Consider the following 17,691-nt stretch of genomic DNA (forward strand, 5'->3'; position numbering starts at 1 on the left):
TAGAAATATATATTTTGAACACTACTGAACTCTGATTACTAATTACTGATGGCTTCACCATTTATAGGAGTAACATATAAGAGACTGATATCAGTTAGCCACGGAGTTTATAAGTCAGTTAGTGTATCATAACAACGATTCAAGTTTTTTAGAGCACATATACAATCTTGAACCAAATTATAATCATATATAAAGTAATTGTTCGCACTACAAACGAGACTTGAGCGTGAACTAGAGATATACTTATCTCGAGTAGAAAAATTACAAAGAAAACTTCTAAATCTACCTAAATAAATTAAAAAAAACTATCCGCAGTCGGGGAAAATCGAACTTGAAACCAAAGAGTCTCAAGGCCTCAACCTTAGTCATTGGGCTAAGGCCTCATCGGCAACAACGATTCCTGTTATTACTGATGATTACTCAATTTATGTTTGATTCTTCTCCGTTCTGTTTTGAAATATATATATATATATATATATATATATATATATATGAGATTACTGTTTAAATTATCTTAAACAATTCTTGGAGTTTTCATCCATTTATTGAGTGATAACCATATCACTCAACCACCCAAACCCATCTCAGATAAAATCTCAGAAGAATTAGAATATAATAAGAGAATTCAGTTTTGAGGCAGGTGAAGAAGAAGAAGAAGAATAAGAAGAAGAGTGATTAGATTTATTTTTCTTTTTTTTGAAAGCAATTAGATTTATTTTTCTATCCGCTACGTTATATTTTCTTATTTTTCAGTTTTGAAATCGACCCTTGTCATTTGTTTAAGCATTGTAAAAATGATGTAACTTTCAGTTTTTGAATGAAAAGACTGGTTATTCCTGAAATTTGTATTCTGAGACTTGTTATTTAATATGAAAATGTTAAATAACGTCGATGTCAACTAGGCCTGATTATGGGACGTGACACATATTGTCTATTTGTCTACCAACACAGAAGAGGAATTATAAATTGATTTTTCATAGTCCACTTTTGGATTTTCTTTTTTCTGTTTTTTTAAAAAGAATTAATCTGGTGGTTTTTTTTATTATCGTTATCATTTTATTTCAAACAGAGTTTGTTTATTTTAATTCAGTGAAATTCATGGATCATGGATGTTACTCTTCCTACTCGCAACTTCAAAGGCATCAAGAATCAAGCATTCTACGACTCAGCTTGTAACGTCTCAGATTTACCCATCTTTCTCATGAAACCTAAAAAATTTTTACACAAAAAATCAAGAACGATTTAGGTTTCACAGCTATACATCATACTCTTCAAAATTCCTCAAAATAAATTCAATATACAATACATAGACATCAACACGTAGGTTTGTCATATCAAAAAATATATATTCTTTAATAGTGATTTCAAAAGCGTTTAAAACTTGTCTGATTGTCGTGGGTAGGGATAATCTGTACCTCGAGTCACGATCTAGCCTTGAACGGACAAACGATGAAGACTTTCTTCCTTGATGGTTCAGTTTTATTTTAAAAATTGAGAAGATAATTTTTTTAAAAAAATTAGTATTTGTGACTAACGAATCGACTTACAGTCCCTTTGTTAAAACTGAGTAGGCGTTCAGTTTTTCTTCACTTTTCTCTCTGCACGCCGCCTACGCCCTTTCCTCCCTGACTCTCGAGGGCATCACTCGGGAACATACATTCATTTAAATTATTTAAAATGCGGAATAAAAAAATTTTCATTTAAAAAAATAGTTGAGCACCAAATAATATTCATAAAATGCTGAAAAGAGTAAGATTGTGTTCTTTATTTTACAACCAAAGCTTCGAAAAGTTTACTAAAATACTAGTGTTCAATGATTCTCAATTAAAAGGAAAAGTCTTCTTAGGACAGCATGCATGTGCGTCTTTTTCCAGCCCTCTCGGCTACTCCTCTTCATGTCCCTCAGTGAACTCATCAATTGTAAAGACCAATTTTGACTCTATATGTTAAATTGAAGGGCTGAGATTAGATGTGGAAAATAATTTGTAGTGACCCTTACCCGGTTCACCTACTAAACAGAACTTATGCATGCAATAAACTTAATAAAACAGATATCAGAATAAAACTGCGGAATCCAATAACATTATACAATCCCAAGTAAAGGAATCTGTAATTATCCAATAATATACAACCAAATCGAATAGCTGTATAAAACCCAAACAACAGTAATAAAACCTAGACGAAGCTCCAGCTGGCCAACCACTGACTAGCCCCTCCTGGATCCACCCTCCTCGTCCAATCGCAAACCTGCCCCATGGAATAGGGTGTCCAGAAAAATACAGAGTACGAGACATGAGCATAAAACGCTCAGTGCGAGAGTATGAGTATACATGCATGCAAAGTGAACTCCCTATAGACTCGAGGTCAAGGATCAGATAACAGAGACAGACCGGGCACTGGTATGTAGCACGCTGTGCCGTCGCTTCAGGAGGTGGCTCCCATACCGAGATAACTGTGGATACGCCGGACCCAAATCGATGGAAGTCCATCCACTAACAGGATAGGGTAAAACCCTACTAACAGACATCTCGAAAGAGATACAGCAAGATGCAAATGAATGCAGCATAATATCATGGCATATAAATCATGCAGTCACGTAATACATGCATACTCAGTCAGGATATCTTGAACAGTACTTTCGTAACTCAATACAGTGCAAGCTCTACCAACTCTAGGTCCACGCCTATAGTCTGCTCTACACTGCCAAATGATACTACTATCATTAAAGTGCTCTAAAAGCCTTAACTAAGCTATTGCATACTCCTAAATATTTATAGGAAGCAAAAGCTATACCTTCGTCCGTCGTTAGCCCTTTGATGTCGATGCCTCCAGAACTTGGGCACGACTCCGCTACGACTACCGAACGCCTCTCCGACCTCTGGACCAAGCCTAAGAAGACTAGAACAGCTCCAAAAGGACTAGAAGGGAAAGGAGAACTCGGAATTGGCAAATGAAAGTAAAGTCTCGGCCTTCTATTTATAGACAACGATCGGAACTTCCGATCCTTGATCGGAACGTCCGAACCTCGATCGGAACGTCCGATCCTGTCATCGGAGCTTCCGAAGATCCTGATCTACCACGTGTCAAAATATCACTTGATGACTCCGGATAGGGGTGATCGGAGCTTCCGGTCCTGATCGGAGCTTCCGATCCAACCACACGTCATGCCTGACGTAATATCGATCGGTGCCTCCGATCGCTCATCGGAGCTTCCGATCCTGTTCGGAGCTTCCGATCGTGCCTTCGGAGCTTCCGATCCGTCCAATACCCAATTCAATTAATTAGCATTAATCCTTTAATTACTCAATTAGGGCACGGGCTACTACATTCTCCCCCACTTAAGATATTTCGTCCTCGAAATCAGATCTTAAGTACCGAATGCAAATACAGAAATCAGAAACATTCTTTATTCAAATCAAACGTTTATAGAGTTTGCAACTGAATACAACTTAAAGAATGAAATCAAAACAACTCAGGATCTTCTTTACGCATCCTGTCCTTAAGCTCCCAAGTAGCTTCCTCAGTGCCTCGGCGCTGCCACTGAACTAAAACCAAAGGAATGACTTTGTTCCGTAAAACCTTATCCTTATAATCAAGGATGCGAAGAGGTTTCTCAACATAAGTCAAATCCTTGTCTACCTGAACCTCAGATCGCTGCAGAATATGAGATTCATCCGCCACATATCGTCGCAACAGAGATACGTCGAACACGTCGTGAATACTAGATAGATGTGGTGGCAAAGCTAGTCGATAAGCCAAATCGCCAATGCTCTCCAAGATCTCAAACGGACCGATAAATCTGGGAGACAACTTGCCCTTAAGGCCAAATCTGAGAATATTGCGGAAAGGTGACACTCTCAGAAACACTTTCTCCCCGACCTCGAACTGCAAAGGCCTACGCTTGATATTAGCATAACTGGCCTGACGATCCTGTGCAGTCTTAATCCGTTTCTTGATCTGATCAACAATGTCTATCGCCTGCTGGATAAACTCCGGTCCTTCAGCCTGTCTCTCCCCCACTTCTTCCCAGAAGAGTGGAGTACGACAACGTCGCCCATACAACGCTTCAAAAGGTGCCATCCCAATACTAGTGTGATAGTTGTTGTTGTAAGCGAACTCGATCAACGGCAAATGATCCTGCCAGGCTGAACCAAAATCCATGACGCACGCTCTAAGCATATCCTCTAACGTACGGATAGTGCGCTCTGACTGACCATCAGTCTCCGGATGATAGGCTGTACTCAAACTGAGAGTAGTACCCATCGCACGCTGAACACTCCCCCAGAATCTAGAAGTAAACCTGGGGTCCCGATCGCTGACAATGCTCACAGGCACTCCATGAAGTCGGACGATCTCCTGAATGTACATCCGTGCCATGCGATCCACAGAGTACTCTCGGCTATAGGTAATGAAATGCGCTGACTTGGTGAGTCGGTCCACCACAACCCAGATAGCATCACAGTTCTTCGGGGATACCGGCAAATGGGTCACAAAGTCCATAGTGATAAACTCCCATTTCCATTCAGGAATAGGCAGACTGTGAAGAAATCCTCCAGGTCGTCGGTGCTCTGCCTTGACTTGTTGACACACCAAACATCTCGAAACAAACTGATAAACACTTCGTTTCATTCCCTTCCACCAGAAACGAGTACGTAGATCCTTATACATCTTGTTGCTCCCAGGATGAATACTCAACTTAGTGCGATGTGCTTGAGACAAAATCTCCTCTCGCAACTCTTCATCCTGTGGAATCACAAGCCTACCAGACAAACACAGAAAGCCATCTGACTGATAATGAAATCCAGACGAGCTACCCTCATTAGCTAGACGAGCTAAACGCTGGGTCTTCGAATCAGACATCTGAGCATCTCGGATCCGCGAGTACAAAGCTGGCTCAGATAATATCGCAAACATCTGGATACTCTGCATACCTTTCTTATGCTTGAAGGTATAACCTGAAGTACAACAGTCACTGATCGCACTAGACATCGAACAAGTCTGAAGTGCGGATAGTCGCACCTTGCGACTCAAGGCATCAGCGGTGAGATTAGCAGCTCCCGGATGGTACTTAATCTCGCAATCATAGTCCTTAAGCAAGTCCATCCAACGTCTCTGTCTCATGTTCAATTCTGCCTGAGTGAACAAATACTTGAGACTCTTATGGTCGGTAAAGATCTCAAATTTCTCGCCATAAAGATAATGACGCCAGATCTTCAAAGCGAACACAATGGCTGCCAATTCCAAATCATGGACTGGGTAGTTGTCCTCGTGAAGCTTCAGCTGTCTAGAAGCGTATGCGATCACATGCCCATTCTGAGTCAGGACACAACCTAACCCCTGAAGAGAAGCATCCGTGTAAACTACATACCCTCCAGATCCTGACGGTAATGCTAACACCGGCGCAGAAGTCAACCACCGTCGAAGCTCACAGAAATTCTCCTCACACTCGGAGGACCACTCAAAATCCACACCCTTGCGGGTAAGCTGCGTCAACGGTCGAGCTAACTGAGAGAAGTTCAGAATGAAGCGACGATAATACCCTGCTAGACCCAGAAAACTACGGATCTCAGCAACTGTCGTCGGACGCGACCAATTAAGTACCGCTTCAATCTTGCTTGGATCAACAGAAATCCCCTCCCTGGATATGATATGGCCAAGAAAAACCACTCTATCCATCCAGAACTCACACTTGCTCAGCTTGGCGTACAATTGCTCATCTCGAAGAGTCTGCAGTACCAACCGCAAGTGAGAAACATGCTCTTTCGTATTATGCGAATACACCAAGATGTCGTCAATGAAGACCACGACAAACTTGTCCAAATACTCCCTGAAGACACGGTTCATCAAATCCATGAATATAGCCGGAGCATTGGTCAAACCAAATGGCATCACTAGGAACTCGTAATGCCCATAGCGAGTACGGAATGCAGTCTTGGATACGTCCTGATCACGGACTCTCAACTGATGATACCCAGATCTCAAGTCAATCTTGGAGTAAATTGATGTGCCCTGCAGCTGGTCAAACAAGTCATCAACACGAGGCAACGGATACTTGTTCTTCACAGTGACTCGATTCAGCTACCGATAGTCAATGCACAGCCGCATCGACCCATCCTTCTTCTTCACGAAGAGAACAGGAGCTCCCCAAGGAGATACACTAGGACGAATGTACCCCTTGTCCAAAAGATCCTGTAGTTGATTCTTTAACTCATGCATCTCTGACGGAGCCAGACGATACGGTGCTCTAGAAATAGGCGAAGTACCCGGCATCAACTCTATGCCAAACTCGACTTCCCTAGCAGGAGGAAAACCCGGAATCTCATCAGGAAACACATCTGGAAATTCATCCACAACAGGAATTCTCTCTATCCCAATACTCTCAGCGGACAAATCAACTGCATAGATAAGGTAGCCTTCCCCGCCAGACTCTAGAGCTCGACAGGCTCTCAAAGCTGATACCAAAGGCATCGGGGGTCGCGCTCCCTCACCATAGAAAAACCAACTCTCACTCCCTTCCGGATGAAAGCGTACTAATCTCTGATAGCAGTCCACTGAAGCTCGATAGGTAGTCAACATATCTATTCCCAGAATGCAATCAAAGTCGTCCATCGCCAGGACCATGAGATTCGCCAACAGAACGTTCCCTTCGAACTCTAAAGGGCAACCCATCACTAGACGCTTAGCCAAAGCAGATTGGCCCGTCGGAGTAGAAACAGACATCACTACGTCTAGTGCAATGCATGGTAACTTATGCCTCTTAACAAAACGTGCAAAAATGAAGGAATGAGATGCACCAGTGTCAATAAGTACAAGAGCAGGTATACCATAAAGCATAAATGTACCTGCGATGACTTTCTCATTCTCCTCCACAGCCTGATCATGTCTCAGGGCAAACACCTGGCCAGAAGCTCGTGGCCTCAAATGAGAACTCCCAGCAGACTGTCCCTGCGACCTCTGCTGTACGGTAGCCTGAGAACCCGATCCTGAACTAGAACCAGAACCACCTCCCCCAGACATTGGACAATCCCTCCGGATATGACCAGTCTCTCCACAACAGAAACAAGCTCCAGAAGCTCTGCGGCACTTGTCGGATGGATGGTTCTTCCCACAGTGATCACACTTGTCCTTCTTACCGAAACGGACAACACCTCCAGAACCAGAGGAAGAAGAAGATCCAGACTTCTTGAAAGCTTGGGCACGGGGACCCAGAGAACTAGTAGGCCTCGACTGAGGGAAAGACCTGTTTCGCCGAATGCTGTCCTCCGCCTGGTGACAACGGCTCACCAAGCCCTCATAGGACATGTCGTCGCCAACCGCCACACGGTCATGGATCTCAGGGTTAAGGCCCTGAAGGAACAGATTATACTTCATCTCTGAGCTATCAGCAATCTCGGGGCAATAGGATAACAGATCAAAGAACCTTTGCTGATACTCATCGATAGACATGGCTCCCTGTCGCAGACTCAGTAGCTCGCCTGCCTTCGACTGTCGGAGTGCAGGAGGAAAATACCGCTTTTGGAAAGCTGTGCGAAACTCGGCCCAGGTGGCCACTCCTCTCGCCGCAACAAAAGGTGTAGAAGTAAACCTCCACCACCTGCGCGCACGCCCATCCAGAAGATAGCCATGGGTCTCCACCTTCTGCTCATCGGTGCATTGGAAAGTCTGAAAAGTCGTCTCCATGCGGTCTAACCAGTTCTCCGCATCCTTCGGAGACTCACCTCCAACTAAGGGCTTAGGACCCATAGCTAAGAATCGACGCATAGTGAAACGCTCGTCGTCATGGTGACGATGACGCCGTTCTCGACGAGACTCCCGGTCGGCATCACCCCAACGCCCACCAACACTGCCATGAGAACTCTGGTCGTCACGATTTGACATCTACAAAAATACCTCAAGATGAGACTAAATCCCAAGAAATCTTTTGCATGCTCTGATACCATAAATGTAGTGACCCTTACCCGGTTCACCTACTAAACAGAACTTATGCATGCAATAAACTTAATAAAACAGATATCAGAATAAAACTGCGGAATCCAATAACATTATACAATCCCAAGTAAAGGAATCTGTAATTATCCAATAATATACAACCAAATCGAATAGCTGTATAAAACCCAAACAACAGTAATAAAACCTAGACGAAGCTCCAGCTGGCCAACCACTGACTAGCCCCTCCTGGATCCACCCTCCTCGTCCAATCGCAAACCTGCCCCATGGAATAGGGTGTCCAGAAAAATACAGAGTACGAGACATGAGCATAAAACGCTCAGTGCGAGAGTATGAGTATACATGCATGCAAAGTGAACTCCCTATAGACTCGAGGTCAAGGATCAGATAACAGAGACAGACCGGGCCCTGGTATGTAGCACGCTGTGCCGTCGCTTCAGGAGGTGGCTCCCATACCGATATAACTGTGGATACGCCGGACCCAAATCGATGGAAGTCCATCCACTAACAGGATAGGGTAAAACCCTACTAACAGACATCTCGAAAGAGATACAGCAAGATGCAAATGAATGCAGCATAATATCATGGCATATAAATCATGCAGTCACGTAATACATGCATACTCAGTCAGGATATCTCGAACAGTACTTTCGTACCTCAATACAGTGCAAGCTCTACCAACTCTAGGTCCACGCCTATAGTCTGCTCTACACTGCCAAATGATACTACTATCATTAAAGTGCTCTAAAAGCCTTAACTAAGCTATTGCATACTCCTAAATATTTATAGGAAGCAAAAGCTATACCTTCGTCCGTCGTTAGCCCTTTGATGTCGATGCCTCCAGAACTTGGGCACGACTCCGCTACGACTACCGAACGCCTCTCCGACCTCCGGACCAAGCCTAAGAAGACTAGAACAGCCCCAAAAGGACTAGAAGGGAAAGGAGAACTCGGAATTGGCAAATGAAAGTGAAGTCTCGGCCTTCTATTTATAGACAACGATCGGAACTTCCGATCCTTGATCGGAACGTCCGAACCTCGATCGGAACGTCCGATCCTGTCATCGGAGCTTCCGAAGATCCTGATCTACCACGTGTCAAAATATCACTTGATGACTCCGGATAGGGGTGATCGGAGCTTCCGGTCCTGATCGGAGCTTCCGATCCAACCACACGTCATGCCTGACGTAATATCGATCGGTGCCTCCGATCGCTCATCGGAGCTTCCGATCCTGTTCGGAGCTTCCGATCGTGCCTTCGGAGCTTCCGATCCGTCCAATACCCAATTCAATTAATTAGCATTAATCCTTTAATTACTCAATTAGGGCACGGGCTACTACATAATTAATGACTGAAAAACATTGATGCCTTGTAAGCCAACCGATTATTAACAATTTAAGTTGGTTTTGGGCTATAACGGTCTTCCACTCCCTTCACGCAAGAATTCTTTGAAACAGAGCATGAGCAAGATCTTCTTCATTAATCTACTGAAGAATTCTGTATTGAATCTTCTTCCTCTACTTTATATATTTTCCTTAACAAAGTGGTACTAGAGCCTGGTTATTCATTGATTGAGGATCTTATCTTAGGTTGCTCTGGAGGTGTTCGATCTTCTGCCTAAGTGAAGTTATTCTGTTGATTTCTTGAAGAATGTCTATAGGCTAGAGGCAATTTTCCAATATGCCAACATCAAGATTTGAGGTGGAGAAGTTTGATGTTCTGATGCTACAAGTTATTTTAATGTTTTCAGAGTTGGTATTAATTCTAGACTGAGGAAAACAATACTAGCCTACGAACGAGGTTTAAGAATATATTTTTATGCTTATTTTAAGCTTAATTTTTGTGTAGTTTATCATCAGCCTTGTCAGTAGTGCCAAGTGTGCCCTACAAGATTCGAACAGGACAAGCTTTGGATCAACAGTTGGTGTCAGAGCTTCGTCTCTCCTAGTATGGTGTGGTTCGGGAACAAAACAAGCGGAAGCTGATAGGCATGTGACACCCGAAGCCAAATGTCTTATTGCGGTACATGGTCCGCAATATGTGTGGTTAATATCTAAAAGATGGAAACTTCACCAATGAATGAGTTATGGGTGACATGAATGTACCGATCCCACATCGAAATAAGAGGTACAAAAGATTTGATATGTACTAATCATATCAAGAAGGTGCACCTACTTTCAAGATCTTATCACATAAGAAATTCAAAGTTAAGCGTGCTTGAATTAGGACAATTATAGGATTGGTGACCCATTAGAAAGTTTTACAAGGTGCGTGTGCGTGAGAAAATAAGAATGCTGGAAAGATCCGTCTTGATACAGTGAGGACAGTCGTCTACAGGACATGTCTATGATAACATTAATCAGGAAACAATATGTGAATTTCCCAAGTGTCGAGAAGTCGGGATCTTAAATTTAGAGCAAGACAACTGATGGATAAAGATATTTTACTGACTATACTTAATAAACATTATTTGTTTCAATATAATTACTTTTAATTTTTTATCTACTTTAATTTATTTTTTTCTCATATAAACTGCATAAAAAAAGATTTTGAATATGTTATAATAAATGAACATGAGCGTAGAAATTAATGGGAGAATATATATTTCATATATCCCAAAAAATGAATACAATAGATGTTTATGTACAATACATGAACCTGATGAAATATAAAAGATTACAAGATATAAAAAGAAACAAAATATAAAATATAAAATATATTCCAATAGGCTCCCTCTAAAAGGTGAGCCTAAAAGACACCAATTTTGGTACATAGTAGTCGAAGACAAGATCTAGAAAACGGCTTGTCAAAGCATCAACCAGTTGGTCCAAAGATGAAAAACGAGAGACACGAACTTTGTTAATTGAACCAGATCACGTACAAAACGATAATCTAGAGCAATGTTCTTCATGAGAGAATGAAAAACAGTATTTTCACATAAATAAGTAGCACTAATGTTGTCATAGTAGATGGATACCGAAGAGGGCTCAATTGCAACACCACGTTCAGCAAGAAGGGATTGAACCCATTGCAGTTCCGCAACCTTAGAGGCTATGGCTCCATATTCAGCCTCAGTAGAAGAGCGAGCAATGCCTGATTTTTGGTGCTCCAAGAGATAAGATGGAAACCTAGAAATACAATATAAGCATAAGAGGATGTGCGATCACTAACATCATCAGCCCAATTTGCATCACATTATTCATGTAATGAAGGAGAGCGATGCCTTCGGAGAAGAAGATCATAGGAGCGCGTACCATTTAGGTAGCGCAATAGACATTTCACATTCTAGTAAAGAACCATGCGTTGTTAAAGTAATTTTGCAACAAGACGGGCCTTTTAGAATTCAAAAGAACCATCAGGCTTCTGTTTACATCGAAACACCCATTGGAAACCAACCACATCCGAGATGTGTAAAATAAGACAAGATCCCAGGTGCCATTACGAAGAAGAACATCAAAGTCCTCAGACATGGCTATACGCCAACGGGAATCCTTGAGATCTATAGTATGTGTGGTGGGCTCAGATGGGGTACGTTAGTGACAACAGTGAGGTCAAAGTGAGGGTTGGGCTTGACGATATTATTTTTGGAGTGGGTAACCATATGATGGGTGCTGAGTCCAACTTTTGATGAGGTGATAAGATGAGGTGTGGTCCGATCTGTTGTAGATTCAAGCTGGGTAAGGGTGTGGCAAGTTTGGGTGGATGATCAAGATGGGCAGGGCATGCGGGTTGAATGAGGCACGGATCAAGTGAACAAAAAAGTGAATAATCGCCACACAAAGAATCCTCCATGGGCACACCAAGTAGCATTCCAGGACAGGAACCAACATAAGAGCCACCACTAGAGAAAGGAAAATCAGACTCAAAAAATATAGCAAGACGTGAAACAAAGATTTTTCTAGAGGTTGACTTGTAACACAGATAAACACTTGGTGTAAAGAGAGAAACCAAGGAAAAAACTAGGGGAAGAGAGGTGTAAGATTATGTGGAGTGTAGGGGTGAAGCCATGTATAGCATAGACAACCAAAAATATGTGAATCTTAGAAAGAGTTGGTAAGGCAGCGAAAAGACTTTCAAAGAAGGACTTGTAGGAATTAATTTATGTAACCGATCAATGAGATTGACGGCTGTGGCAAAGGCAAAATGCCAAAACTAGGGTATGGACAGATGCATGGTGTAGAAGAGCAAGACTAGTTTCGACAACATGGTAGTGACGATGTTTAGTGAAGTCATTTTACTCAGGAGTGTGAGGAGAGGCGGTCAGGTGAGAAATTCCATGCAAAACAAGAAATTATTTAAGTTCAAGGAATTCACTACCATTATCAGTGTTCAACCTGAGAATAGGATGACTAAACCGTTTCTCCAAAAGAGATTTAAAAAAGCGAAAGACAGAAGGACATCCTATTTCATTTTAAAGGGTAGAGCCAAATATATTTATTGTAGTGGTCAAAAATATAACATAATATTATAACCATCATTGGAGAGAACAGGGGAAGTCCAAACATCAGAGAAAATTACATCAAGGGGAAATTGTGAAAAAAGAGTAGAATTATGAAACGATCAGAATTTTATTGCACTGGCAAAAATTACAATTGAAACGACACAATGGAGAAGTAAAGGATGATAACGACTTAGACACGACTAACTGACGTAAGATTTGATCAGACGGGTGACCCAAAAAACTGCTCCAGACAAGCAGTGACATGACTAAGATAGAGAGAGCAAGTGGCGGAGAAGGGTAGACACATCCCAATAGTAGACACAACCCTTAAGTGGAACTCGATGAAGAATTTCTGCGGTGTGAGGATCATTCAGCTGAAAAGCAAAGGAAGATAAAAAAAAAATGTCATCATGGATTTGCATAGTTGAGAAACCGACAAAAGATTCTTATTAATTGATGGAAAACAAAGGGCATGTGATAATTCAAGGAAAACGGGTTAGAGAGAGGTAAGAGACAACCTATGTGAGTGTTGGCAAAGCCAACACCATCACCAGCAATACCCCATCAGAGCCAACATATGAGGAATGAAAGATTGGAAAGATCAAAATGCACATGATGAGTGACACCAGAGTCAAGAATCCTGTCAGATTGAGAAGATTGTGCTAGCGAGTAAGATGCTGGCAAAGAATACTGGCCATATGCAGGACTAGGATGCCTAGTAAGGGGCGTAAAAGCAGGAGTCGGCATATATTTAACATTTTATCATTGTTTAGTAGAGTGGTCTGGAAACGTTCGAATATGCGTACGGGGCACACTGGCTCTACGATGACAAGTGTGGCTACTGCGGTACCCAAGAGGGCCATGAGCCAAGGTAGCAGAGGTGGCGGGCTACTGGACCACAATGGGTGGTGTATTAGGCCAGCGTAGGGACCGGTGGATAAGGCAAAAGGATGAACGGTGGCTAGAAGAGTGACTTGAGTATCCCAACAAGAAGTGTAGTAACCCGATTCCTTTTTAAGTAATTAAAATGTCTAAGAATTTTTAAATGGACAAAAAATGATTAAATGGTCCATCTTTGAGGAGAATAATTAGAAAATCGGATTCACGACTCCCGAAAATAGTCCAAAGGGCCCAGGGGCCCAAGTGATTCGGAAGATCCGAACCCCAAGCCAAAGGAGTTCGGAAGGTCCGAAACACTTTGAAGGTCAAGGGTGCAGTTCGAAAGCACCGAGAAGTTCGTAAGGTCCACACATGAGATCAGAACATCCGAACTCCATTATACATTTAGGACATGGGCTTTTGATTTGTGGTTTGACAGTAGATAATGTGGAAGCTCCGAAACCCTAAATCGAAACGTCCGAACTTGCCTGCAGCAGTGATTTGTACAATCAAAGTTACACGTGTACGATTAGTAGAGAATAGAAGATACGAATGCACGAACGAAAGATCCGAACTCAGTTCGGAAGGTTGGAACCCAGATCGGAAGGTGCAAACCTTTGTGTATAAATATAGGCCGAGACCCTTATTCCAGAATTCAAATTGATGGTGTGAGTTCCAATTCAAAGTGATTCTAGGGTTTTCTAGTTCTTTACTCGAGGTTCGGGCATTATTGAAGTGCTCCCGGAGTTGTAGAGGAGTTGTGCCTAGGATTTGGAGTCTTCAACGTCAGTGGGCAAACTACAGATGCAGGTATACTTCGAGATCTCTGCCAAGTTTGGGAGTATTTTTTTAGCTTAGTTAAGGCTTTTATAATTGAATAAGTGATACAGTATACATTGGATTATAGGCTTGGATCCTAGACTGTTACATCTAGACTTGACCTATAGAGATACGTAAGTACTGATTAAGATATCCAGCTGAGTATTCATTCTTATGTGTTGTATTTTAACTGCCATGATATGCATGTATTTATGATCCCATGTTTCATGTTCATATGTCATATTGAGCCGTATCTACATCGAGATAGCTTTTATAGTAGGATCGCTCAGCCCTAGTTGTGATGCTTCCAGAACACTTTTTATCCACATCCGGATGAGTGTAATAGTTATCCAGACAGATAGTTCCGCGTTGATACTATGTACTCTGGCACCTCCAATTTGAGCATGAGTCTCCTTGTTGATCCAGTTACCCAGTTCACGTCATATGCATGCACATATAAGTTTGTATACTCATATTTATGTACGGACGTTAGCGCTCACGTCCTTGTTTTCATCTTTGACACTCATTTCCACGGGACAGGCTAGGCAATTATCGGAACTTCCAATCCCTGGTTCGGAGCTTTAGAACGTACTTTGGAGCTTCCGACCATCCTTTCGATCTCTCACTATCGAATGCGTCTCTTTGATTGGACAACACAAGCTATCGATAGAGTTCATACCTTCCGAATTGAGGGTTCAGACCTTCCTAACTCACCCTTGTCAAATCCCCAATAATAAGCCCATACTTGGTTGTTGTTGTAGGGTTCAGAACCACTGATCTGCAGTTCGGAACTTCCGAACTACTGGTGCCTAAGACCTTGCTCATTGCCTTCCGATGATTTTCGGAGCTTCCGAACTGTCCCAACATATGTCTCCTCTGGACCATTTCTGATCGTTTTGAATCTGATTTTTAACTCTAAATACCCAACCGAGGATCCCATAACAATGTTTTAACCAACTCAACATGATTAGGTATTTGATTAGCTTAATTAGGAAATCGGGCTACTACCTTCTCCACACCTTAAGAGATTTCGTTCTCGAAATCCAGACTAGGGAAAATAAATTGAAATCACTGAAGTCAAGAACATTTAAACATGGTGGTTTATAATTACAAAAAAAAATGCTCAAAGGAAAATAAAATTAAAACAACTCTGGATGCTTAGAACACATCCGACTCTCAAATTCCCAAGTCGCCTCCTCAGTGCCTTGATGCAGCCACTGAACCATGACCAAGGAAATTCACTTGTTACGAAGGACCTTGTCTTTCCAGTCGATAATCCTGACCGGTCTTTCCACATAAGATAAGTCAGGTTCTAACTGAACTACTGTCGAATGTGGTACATGCGACTCGTCTTCCACATACTAACGGCAAAGAGACACGTGGAACACATTGTGAATGCTGAAGAGATACAAAGGAAATGCCAAATGGTAAGCCACACCTCTAACTTTCTCTAGGATCTCAAAAAGACCAATGAATCTCGGTGCTAACTTTCCCTTGAGACCAAACCTCATCACCTTCTAAAATGTTGAAACTCGAAGGAACACTGTAGTGACCCTTACCCGGATCACCTACTAAACAGAACTTATGCATGCAATTAACTTAATTAAACAGATATCAGAATAAAACTGCGGAATCCAATAACATTATACAATCCCAAGTAAAGGAATCTGTAATTATCCAATAATATACAACCAAATCGAATAGCTGTATAAAACCCAAACAACAGTAATAAAACCTAGACGAAGCTCCAGCTGGCCAACCACTGACTAGCCCCTCCTGGATCCACCCTCCTCGTCCAATCGCAAACCTGCCCCATGGAATAGGGTGTCCAGAAAATACAGAGTACGAGACGTGAGCATAAAACGCTCAGTGCGAGAGTATGAGTATACATGCATGCAAAGTGAACTCCCTATAGACTCGAGGTCAAGGATCAGATAACAGAGACAGACCGGGCCCTGGTATGTAGCACGCTGTGCCGTCGCTTCAGGAGGTGGCTCCCATACCGAGATAACTGTGGATACGCCGGACCCAAATCGATGGAAGTCCATCCACTAACAGGATAGGGTACAACCCTACTAACAGACATCTCGAAGGAGATACAGCAAGATGCAAATGAATGCAGCATAATATCATGTCATATAAATCATGCGGTCATATAATACATGCATACTCAGTCAGGATATCTCGAACAGTACTTTCGTACCTCAAAACAGTGCAAGCTCTACCAACTCTAGGTCCACGCCTATAGTCTGCTCTACACTGCCAAATGATACTACTATCATTAAAGTGCTCTAAAAGCCTTAACTAAGCTATTGCATACTCCTAAATATTTATAGGAAGCAAAAGCTATACCTTCGTCCGTCGTTAGCCCTTTGATGTCGATGCCTCCAGAACTTGGGCACAACTCCGCTACGACTACCGAACGCCTCTCCGACCTCCGGACCAAGCCTAAGAAGACTAGAACAGCTCGAATATGACTAGAAATAGAGAGGAAATCCGGAATTGGCAAGGAGAAATGAAGCCTCGGCCTTCTATTTATAGACAACGATCAGAGCCTCCGATCCTTGATCGGAACGTCCGAACCTCGATCGGAACGTCCGATCCTGCCATCGGAGCTTCCGAAGATCCTGATCTGCCACGTGTCAAAATATCACTTGACGACTCCGGATAGGGGTGATCGGAGCCTCCGGTCCTGATCGGAGCTTCCGATCCAGCCACACGTCATGGATGACGTAATATCATCGGTGCCTCCGATCCTCATCGGAGCTTCCGATCGTCCCTTCGGAGCTTCCGATCCGTCCAATCCCCAATTTATTTAATTAGCATTAATCCTTTAATTACTCAATTAGGGTTCGGGCTACTATATTCTCCCCCACTTAAGATATTTCGTCCTCGAAATCAGATCTTAAGTACCGAATGCAAATACAGAAATCAGAAACATTCTTTTATTCAAATCAAACGTTTACAGAGTTTGCAACTAAATACAACTTAAAGAATGAAATCAAAACAACTCAGGATGGTCTTTACGCATCCTGTCCTCAAGCTCCCAAGTAGCTTCCTCAGTGCCTCGGCGCTGCCACTGAACTAAAACCAAAGGAATGACTTTGTTCCGTAAAACCTTATCCTTATAATCAAGGATGCGAAGAGGTTTCTCAACATAAGTCAAATCCTTGTCTACCTGAACCTCAGATCGCTGCAGAATATGAGATTCATCCGCCACATACCGTCGCAACAGAGATACGTGGAACACGTCGTGAATGCTGGATAGATGCGGTGGCAAAGCTAGTCGATAAGCCAAATCGCCAATACTCTCCAAGATCTCAAACGGACCGATAAATCTGGGAGACAACTTGCCCTTAAGGCCAAATCTGAGAATCTTGCGGAAAGGTGACACTCTCAGAAACACTTTCTCCCCGACCTCGAACTGCAAAGGCCTACGCTTGATATTAGCATAACTGGCCTGACGATCCTGGGCAGTCTTAATCCGTTTCTTGATCTGATCAACAATGTCTATCGCCTGCTGAATAAACTCCGGTCCTTCAGCCTGTCTCTCCCCCACTTCTTCCCAGAAGAGTGGAGTACGACAACGTCGCCCATACAACGCTTC

The sequence above is a fragment of the Henckelia pumila genome, chromosome 2 (genome assembly GCF_033568475.1).
Source record: "Henckelia pumila isolate YLH828 chromosome 2, ASM3356847v2, whole genome shotgun sequence".
NCBI lineage: Eukaryota > Viridiplantae > Streptophyta > Magnoliopsida > Lamiales > Gesneriaceae > Henckelia > Henckelia pumila.